This window comes from Arachis hypogaea, chromosome 8, assembly GCF_003086295.3.
Source record: "Arachis hypogaea cultivar Tifrunner chromosome 8, arahy.Tifrunner.gnm2.J5K5, whole genome shotgun sequence".
NCBI lineage: Eukaryota > Viridiplantae > Streptophyta > Magnoliopsida > Fabales > Fabaceae > Arachis > Arachis hypogaea.
The window spans coordinates 26,989,182-26,999,407 of record NC_092043.1 but is presented as its reverse complement, the minus strand read 5'-3'; the positions used below and the strand labels follow the sequence as shown (position 1 = coordinate 26,999,407).

General features: G+C 34.9%; 2 long non-coding RNA genes across 2 annotated transcripts; both read left to right on the top strand.

Moving 5' to 3' along the window:
• The first annotated feature begins 827 nt into the window (after positions 1 to 827).
• LOC140174899 (uncharacterized) lies at positions 828 to 2,563 on the top strand. The gene is made up of 5 exons (XR_011865014.1): positions 828 to 1,184; positions 1,809 to 1,884; positions 1,960 to 2,024; positions 2,118 to 2,215; positions 2,428 to 2,563. It is a non-coding gene; the product is annotated as an uncharacterized lncRNA (long non-coding RNA).
• Positions 2,564 to 3,857: 1,294 nt separating this feature from the next.
• Positions 3,858 to 5,722, top strand: LOC140174900 (uncharacterized). Its single transcript, XR_011865015.1, has 2 exons — positions 3,858 to 5,245; positions 5,368 to 5,722. It is a non-coding gene; the product is annotated as an uncharacterized lncRNA (long non-coding RNA).
• The last annotated feature ends 4,504 nt before the right edge of the window (positions 5,723 to 10,226 follow it).

The following is a 10,226-nucleotide window of genomic DNA, read 5'->3' as shown; positions in this document are numbered from 1 at the left end:
CAACTCAATGTTAAAAAAGACCACATAATTGCAATTGGGAGGTTTTCTCCTTTTAAAAGATGAGGAGTTAAATTCATCATGCACCAATCACGGAAATAAAAGGCTCAATTCATTCAAGAATCATGAGTTTCTAGGAAGTGGGCTGTGGAAACCAAAATTCAGTAGGTACACAGTGTCTTCTGTGTGGTAGAAAACAACCAAATTATTGTGCAGAGTTAATCAATTATTCGACTTCACCAAGAATTTTAAAATATTTTTAAAATCTAATCTAATCTAATATCTAATATTATTCTTCTAATAGAGAATTTTCAAGTAAGTGGAATTCCAGAGGTCAACGATGAGATCTAACCGGCAGAAAGAACAGATTTACATGGCCACTGAGCTTTCAAAGTCGGCAGCAGCAGAGACTAAAAGAGGTCACTGCAAAATCTTAATTTGTTCATGGCATGGAGATTTCCTGCTACATTTCTTTTTCTTCATGGCATGCTCCTGACAACAAGGTCCTGTTATACTTTCTCTTTACTCTTATTTTAATCTATAATGTTAGCTATGAAGTTAGGTTGCTCAAAGTTTGGAATCTTTAATTGTTGTTTATCTTCCAACTTCATTTAAAAGTTTTAAATTTTGTGATCTTTGCCATGATTTATTTTTTTTATATAAATAAATTGGTTTGGGGTGCAAGATGAAGGAGCAACCTGAATCTGCTGATTTCAAAGCAAAAACATGATGGTAGTCTTTATTTACCATCAAATTAAATTCTATTTACTTTGAAAAATGACGGTCTATATTTACATAGATTTGTATTCAAATTTTATGTTTTTGTAGAGTTTAGGGACAGATATGGGATGCACCATACATGTACTCAATTTACATGTTAACCAAGCATTGAATATCAATTTATAAAGTGTTAATGATGATAGAGTTGAAGAAAAACACACTACAGAATGGCAGATAAAGGATAAAAAGTTAAAATCTAATGGATTTACAGTAAACAAAGGTTTCTGCAGAGATAGAAGGATTGCAGATTTAAGAGAATGGAGAGAAGGGAAAGGAAAATATGCATCAAGGAGAAAGAAGGCACACACGTAGCGGATACTATCCTCTCCAACAAAGAAAGCCACAAGAATAGTGGCTTGTTCTACTCAATGAAGAACGCGACATTTGATATAGTGTGTATTGAACAAGTATACTTCACAAACATCACATTTGTGTAACCTATTCTTAAATAAACTATGAGACATTTTTTCTTTTATGCACAAAAATTTCTGTTTTCCCTTTCCCTTAAATCTTAAACTTCCTGTAAGTCCATTAGTTTTTATGCTATATCTGCCATTCTGTAGTGTGTTTCTCTTTTCATTCTGATATTCTCTTTACTAAAAATGTGAGTGCTTTAATTTCTTTCTTTTCATTTATCATAATTTCTTTTTTGGTTTATGATTGAGACTCTAAACCCTTAGAAAATGTGTTTAAAGTGTGAGTTTATTTAACCTGCCATTTTCAACACTCTTACGGATTTACTTGTTTTACTTATATGTTGATGTTAAGGTCTTAATTTCCATTTGGAAATTTGCATATACATGGTCTTGAATTTGAAGTCAGTTTTCAATGGCACTCCCCACTGATTTGCTTTTCTAATATGCACTCTTAGAATGTGCATTTTTCCTTCTTTTTAAGCATTGTACAACAAAGAGTTCATTAAAAATTTATGTTTTCTTCACACAACGATAAGTAGTTTCATTCTTGTGTCTAAAATGATGATTATCTTATCTTCTTATTTTTTCTTTTTCTGCTGGATGGTTGTAATTTAGCCTCTAGAGTCTAAAATGGAAAACAGGAATCAGTTCCAGGAACTTTCAAAGGCCAAATACAATTGTCTTTTGTTTGGTAAGACTTCTAGAACCTGGATGATTTCATCACTAACACATTCTCGTGTTTATATTTACATTTTTATATTTTCAGATCTTGATGATACCTTTATCCTGTTAGTTCTGGATTATCAGCGGATATAACGAAAAATATTCAAGGTAATCAATCAGTTAAACACTTTATGATCTCAGTATCTGATTGCTTATAACTTGTATCTCAAGTTGTGATTGTTTAATTGAATCATTGCACAGATTACATGCTTCAAAAACTTGATATGGAAGAGGCTAAAGTTTCTGAATTGTGCTATTCACTATACAAGGTTTATGGGACAACAATGGCTGGTCTCAAGGTACTCAATTAACCTTCATTAAGAATTTTGTTTTCTTTTTCTTCTTATAAACGATTAATTATATACATGCAATTGTGATGGAGCCTTTGGATATGACTTTGACTAGGATGACTTTCATGGGTAAATGCCTTTACAAATTGGTCATTTTTTTCATGTGTCCATCTTCTAGTATAATGAATTGATGTTAAATATGCATCTATTTTGTTGTACAGATTTGTTCATGGGAGATTGCCATATAAGTTGCTGAAAGCTGATCCTGTTCTTATTGGATGGTTAACAAAGTAGATATATAATAAGTTTTAAGCTGTGACAGATGTTTCAATTGAAACTACTTTGGAACCTTCCTAGAATACTTGACCCCTTCAGATTTCTCAGCTTTCCACAGTTCTGGAAGTGCTTCCTTCATATTATGTATACTCTCTAATGCATGACCTATTCCTGCTGTTCTAACAGAAATACCCACCTGCTTTCATATTATATTTAGATTTCACATGAAATGCATAGATTTGTATGGATTTAAATGCATACTACTACACTAAATGGACATCAAACTAAAACCTAAAACAAATTTTCTTTAATGCTAGTCATTATGAAAAAACCTAAAACAAGTTTACTTTAGGCTCATCAGTGTAATTATGAAGTGAGTAATTACCACTATAGTGTGAAGGCCCAATGATTTGTCCGTGGTTAAACCTTTTTTAGGTTTTTCATAATGATTAGCATTAAAGTAAACTTGTTTTAGGTTCTAGTTTGATGTCCATTTAGTGTTGTAGTATGCATTTAAATCCATACAAATCTATGCATTTCATGTGAAATCTAAATATAATATGAAAGCAGGTGGACACTTCCAGGAATAGATCATGCATTAGAGAGTATACATAATATGAAGGAAGCATTTCTAGAACTGTGAAAAGCTGCTGAGAAATCTGTAGGGGTCAAGTATTCTAGGAAGGTTTCAAAATTATGAAGGGGTCAAGTATTTTAAGAAGGTTTCAATTGAAACATCTGTCACAGCTTAAGCTTATTATATATCTACTTTGTTAACCATCCAATAATGTTATTGTTATTAGAAAGAATGGGATTATAATTATATAGTTAAGTTTCTATTAGCAACTTGTTATTTCCTTTTGTAAAGGCAAGGCGAAATACTTGTGTGGCACAAAATATTAAGTAATGAGAAGAAATTGAGAAAATAATTGGCTAATAAAGCATCACAAATAAGTCGAAATGTAGTAGCTATTATGGACAAAAGATATTCCTCAGTTTCTACATGTGATAATTTCATGATTCAAGAGGTACTACTACTATTAACTAAGAATGATCAATATACTGCACAAGAAGAATCATGATATGCAATAATGAAATCAATGGAAAAATAGCCTAATAAGGATCAACTATTCAATGAATACTTCTTTCCGGTGAAAGCTTGGAATTTTGGTGCTTCTTCCTTCTGTGATGACTCTTGCTTTGTCACAAATCATTTTTTTTATGATATGCTTAATTTGTGCTCTTAGCAAAACCTTTTTTTTATAAATGGAAGAAGATTGTATGTAATTCAGTATAATGATTAGTTGGTAGTAATTTTCAAATAACCTATTCTAATTCCTAAGTATTTCATAATACAAAATTGTCTATGTTTTTGTTTTTTTTTTTTTTTCATGTAATCATCTCTCTAATGTCACCCAATTCTTATCGTAGCTAATCTAATTATGGTTTATCCATTTTATTTATGATAAAAGACATTCAAAACAAAGAATTAGACTAAAAAAATAACAAAAATATATGTTTAATAAAAATTGTTGTCTAATAATAATTAATCTTTACTTTCCGAGCGCTGGAGATGCTTGAGCACGAATATTGCTATCTCAATAACAAATTACATGAATTATTCCAAGTAAATTAAAGTTGCACTCTAATAATAATTAAGTTCTATTAAATTAAATTATTGTACATTAAGGCTTTGTTTGGATATACCGATATAGAGAAGAAAATAGAAGGAAAGAAAATAAGAAGAAAAAAAATGAGAAGAAAAAAAATAGAAGGAAAAGTAGAGTTATTTGTGTGTTGTTTGGATTAAAAGAAAATAGATGGAAAGAAAATAAAGAGAAAATTTTATATTATTTAAATGAAAAGAAAAGTGAGAAGAAAAAAAAATTATAATAGTATAAAATTATATTAATGCTCCTATAACAAAATAAAATATAAACATTTTTATTTATTTATATTTTATTATATTTTATAAATATCATAAAATATTATAATTTTATATATTTAATTTAAATTATTTATCTAATACATATATAATATTTAAATATAAATTTTTATTATAATAATATATTAAAGGTTTAATTACTCTGCAGGTTTCTATAGTTTCACTGAATTTTTAATTAAGTTCTTATATTTTTTTTCTTTTCAATTGGATCCCTATACATTATTTTTTTTTCAATTTAGTCCCTACCGTCACAAATCTGTTTAAAATAACAGAATATTCTATTAAAAAATCGAATATTCTTATAATTAGATTAAAATAATTAATTAAAATCTCTTCTATTTTTTAAAATACTAATAGTACTCTTTGCATTTATCCCCAAATTAAAAAACCCTAACCAGTCCTAAGTTAGTTTCCTAAGATCTGAATTGAGTTTCTCCTCCGTCGCACTCTGCTGTCGTCTTCCGTGGCGTCGTCCTTGTCCGTCGCTGGGTGGTCATCGCCCTTCTGCATCGTCCACAGGTGCTCTGCTCTGCTTGTCTGCCTTGCCCATTGCATCGCCTCGTCTCGCCTTGTCTCACCGCGTCTCGCCTCGAATCGCCGCTCTTCAACTCCGTCTTGCTTCCTGGATTGGCTCTGCAACAACGTGTGGCTGCTAAAAAATTATGGTAGCGATTAAAATGGTAGCGATTAAAATGGGAATGAAGCAGCAGAAAGAGTACGATGGCGATGGTGCTGCTGCTGTTTCTTCCACATAGAAAATGGTGTTTGCTTACTATGTCACTGGTCATGAATTTGGCCACGCAACTCGTGTTGCGGAGGTAACCTCTCATTTCTCATCCTCATTCTCATTGTCATTATCGTTCATGATTCATTATTTGGATATTGCATTGCACTTAAGTTTGAATTGCAATTTCAATTTCAATTGCATGTATATATGTAGGTGGTGAGGCATCTAATCCTTGCTGGTTATGATGTTCATGTGGTCACTGCTGCTCCTGAATTTGTTTTCACCAACGAAGTGCATTCTCCTTACTTATTCATGTCGATAGATACATTTTTTAAGGATTAGTGTAAAAATGGTCATGTTTCTGTAATGTTTAGGACCAAGATTTTTTTGTATTGTGCGTCTTTCTCTTATTTTTTTCTTTATATGGAATATACATGGCTTTTAAGTGTTATAATCTCATCTTGTCTGCATCACCAAGCAAACTTGTATCATGATTAATGAAAAAGGTTATAGAGATTTGTATATGTAATGTCAAACATGATTAGAATAGAGTTATTTTAATGATAAATCTGCTTAGAATTTTATAAATCGAAGCTGAATCACTCGTTGGCATAATTTAAACAGATTTAATAGGAAAGAAAAACTATATATATACAAAAGGAAGTTTTATTCAGGGCTAAAAAAAATAATATAAAGAATACAATAGTCTATTAATATTTGAAAGCAATGAATTTATCTTTTTCTAAAAATTTATTCCCTATTACTTTGTCATTCAGATTTTTTTAAAAGAAAAATCATTTTCTTCATTCAAAGGAAAAAAATGTATACGGATGAATTTTGTAGAAAAACAAAGAATTTATCCAATATTTTTTCCAACTAAAGATAAATTTATGCTTTAACTAAAAATATTCTAAAGATATTTATCATCAGACAATTTTAATTGGTTTTTATTTTTATTATTTAGTTTTGTTTTTATAAACTATGAAATCAAGTCCTTGTTGAAAAACTTTGAATAACACATGGTAGGGATATTTATTAATAGACGAATGTTAATTTATTCTACGTAGAGTAAGGAGTATAACGCTTTCTAAAAAATGATTTACTATTTTTTACGTCGTAAAATCATTAGATAGGGATTATAGAAATATCTTTTATTGAATATTTATAATTTTTTTGAATTTTTAATTAAGTTTCTATACTTTTTTTCTTTTCAATTAGGTCCCTAGAATTATACAAGTAATTTCACAATTTATTAACATTTTTTTAACGTTTAACGTTAACAAGGACTAAATTAATAAAAAAAATAATGTATAAAGATCCAATTGAAAAAAAAAAAGTATAAGAATCTAATTGAAAATTCAATAAAACTATAAAGACCTGTAGAATAATTAAACCTATATTAAAACTACTAAAACTAAAAGAGTAAATATGATATTTTAATTATGTTGGTCCATCTCCATCGATTTTCTTGGCAAGATTGAGAAGAAATTCTTTTTATGGACTTCACATATTTTTTTTATTTTCCATTCAATTTCTCTTGTCAAACAAAAAAAAATTGAGTTTTTCATCCAATTTCATCTCTTACATTTTTTTTTTCTTTCCAAATTCCACTTATCCAAACACACTGTAAAGTAAATTTGATGGTAATACTGTTAATAATGAATAGATTGAACAGCAAGGTGCTTTGGCAGCAGGAGTAAGGTACCCGGTGCAGAAAAATTATCAGAGCAAATCAAAGAAGGGATATGATTGGATTCAAACTAGGAGTTTCCTTTTTTTTTTTAGTTTTATTTTGATATTTTCTACGGTGATAAATTTATATGTATCGATACATTTAAAATATAGTATTTACTACGGTAGGATAATAAATTCATACATATCGATACATTAAAAATATAGACAAATAATAACAAATTAAATAAAATTTATTTTCCACATCAACATTTAATTTTTTTTAAATATATATTATATCACTATTTTTACTAATATACCTGTTCATACCCTGGCCCAATAACAAAGGTCCAGGCCCAACTAAAAGGCATAGTCCAAAGGATTAAGCCTAGCTAAGTACCGACCTTCACATAAGAAGTCGGTATCAACCACGACTTGCTTTAAAGAAGTCGGGCATGAGATTAGCTGGCAGATAAACACTCATTCAAATGAGTAACCGCCCCTAAAATCTCTCTAACCGCTCCATAAAGCCATATCTTAACCTCCCTAAGATAATGGGACGGTTAACACCCTAAAGATACGACACTACTCCAACGGTGGTTATTGGCTCACCACTATAAATACACTGACACCCCTCAGGTATCTCTAAGCCCAATACTCTCTAGGCCTGCTCACACTCTTGCTAACTTAGGCATCGGAGTGTCTTCGCAGGTACCACCCCCCATTCACTCACGAGCACAAGTCGGACGGAGTCTCCCGAGTCCCATACTCACACGGAAACTTCCTCCTTCACACATTTGGGCCAGTCAACGCCATCCATTCAGACAATCTCCGGTTACCCACTGTAACATTGGCGCCGTTGCCGGGGACCCGAGAGATCATCCCTTGATGGCGGACAGATCCCATGAAGAAGGCCATGTGGAAACAGATTCCGAACAAGAGAATCTGGACACAGGTAATAACAATGTGGACTTAGCCCTCCACCAGGAGGTTAACAATCAGCAGAGAGAGGGCACCTCCGGGGTAAAAAACCCGAAGGCAAACTCCTCAGACGAGCGTGAATCAGAAAAAGGCGGACCATCCCACGTAACTGAACTAATGGGGTTAGTCCACAGCCGCCTGGAACAGTTAGAACAAGAGCGGGAGTGACAAAAGGAAACGGAGAAGTATCTAAAAGAGGAGATGGAACGGCGAAAAGAGTTAGAAAGAAAACTCTTAAAGCTGGAATCTTCCCTCAAAAATCGCAACTCCCGTGACGAACAGGAAGAGCCACCATTAGGGGGAGAGGATCCCTTTAGCGAGGACATAATGAGGGCTAAAGTTCCGAGGAACTTCAAAAGCCCTGATATGGACCTCTACGATGGAACTACGGATCCAAAGCATCATCTGAGCAATTTCAAAAGTCGGATGTACCTGGCTGATGCTTCCGACGCTACGCGATGCAAGGCCTTCCCGACCACTTTGTTGAAAGCAGCGATGAAGTAGTTCGATAGCCTTCCCCCGAGATCAATCACCAGCTTTGAAGACCTCTCAAGGAAGTTTTTGATGAGGTTCTCAATTCAGAAAGACAAGGTAAAACATGCACCGAGCCTCCTGGGAATAAAACAGGAGGTCGGAGAATCTTTACAAGCCTATATGGAAAGGTTCAACAAAGCATGTTTGGAGATCCAAGACCTGCCCACAGAGGCAGTCATAATGGGGCTGGTCAATGGGCTCAGAGAAGGTCCCTTCTCACAGTCCATATCTAAAAGACACCCCGTTTCTCTAAGTGATGTACAAGAAAGAGCTGAAAAGTACATCAATATGGAGGAGAATGCCAAATTAAGGGACCTGAGTTGGCGACCTGGACCCCCTCCCTCAACTAAAGAGAAGGAAAGGGAAGCCAGGAAAAAGGAAGAACTCGGTCTCGAGAGGCCGAGAAAATATCACTCTTATACTCCCCTGAAAGTTTCTATAGTGGATGTATACAGAGAGATTTGCAACACTGAAAGACTGCCACCCCCCAGACCCATTAAAAATAAAAAAGGGGGGAGCCGCAGCGATTACTGCGAGTACCATAAAATATATGGTCACTCCACAAACGACTGCTACGACCTCAAGAATGTGATAGAAAAGCTGGCTAGAGAAGGTCGGCTTGATAGATATCTCATAGAGAGGTCGGACAGCCATGGAAAGAGAAAGCGAGAGGATGTGGATAGAAGAGACCCACCGCCGCAGACTCCAGAGAGGCATATTCATATGATCTCAGGAGGGTTTGCGGGAGGGGGGCTTACTAAATCCTCTCGCAAAAGACATCTTAAAAGAGTCTACCAAGTCGGGGAAGAGTCACCCGACCTCCCTACTATTTCGTTCACAAAAGAAGATGGGCAAGGGATAATCCCTGGACACGATGATCCAGTGGTAATAACTATGATCCTAGCAAATGCCCATCTCCACAGAACCCTAGTAGACCAAGGAAGCTCGGCGGACATTCTTTTCAAGCCAGCTTTCGATAAGTTAGGGTTAGATGAGAAAGAGTTGAGAGCCTACCCCGATATCCTATATGGATTAGGGGACACGCCAATAAAACCACTAGGATTTTTGCCCCTTCACACCACTTTTGGAAAAGGGGAAAGATCAAGGACTCTGAGTGTAGACTTCATAGTCATTGATGAAGGGTCAGCCTATAATGCCTTAATTGGCAGGACTACCCTTAATCGGCTCGGAGCAGTGGTATCCACTCCCCACCTCTGCATGAAATTCCCGACCTCAGCGGGAATAGCAACGGTAAGAGGAGATCAAAAATTGGTGAGGAAATGCTACAATGAAAGCCTAAATCTGAGAGGAAAAGGCAAAGAAGTCCACACTATAGAGCTCGGTGGCGCAAGGGCCAGAGAAGAGCTGCGACCTCAACCGGGAGGAAAAACCGAGGAGATACAAGTCGGTGGGGAGGAAGGAAAAAACACTTACATAGGAGCCAACCTAGGGGAAACCCTAAAACAAGGGTTGGCTGAACTCCTAAGAGCTAATTCCGACCTCTTCGCTTGGAAGGCTTCCGACATGCCCGGGATTGATCCCAAGCTCATGTCCCACAAACTCTCGGTTTACCCAGGGTCCCGACCTGTACAACAAAGAAGACGCAAGCTTGGCACAGAGCGAGCCCTAATAGTAGAAGAGCAAGTACAGGCGCTCCGGGAGGCCGGCTTCATTAGAGAGGTCAAGTACCCAACATGGCTAGCCAATATAGTGCTAGTCAAAAAACAGAATGGTAAATGGAGAATGTGCGTCGACTATACCGACCTAAATAAGGCATGTCCTAAGGACCCTTATCCCCTACCAAGTATTGATACCCTAGTGGACTCCAGCTCGGGGTACCAATACTTGTCGTTCATGGACGCCTACTCGGGATATAATCAAATCCC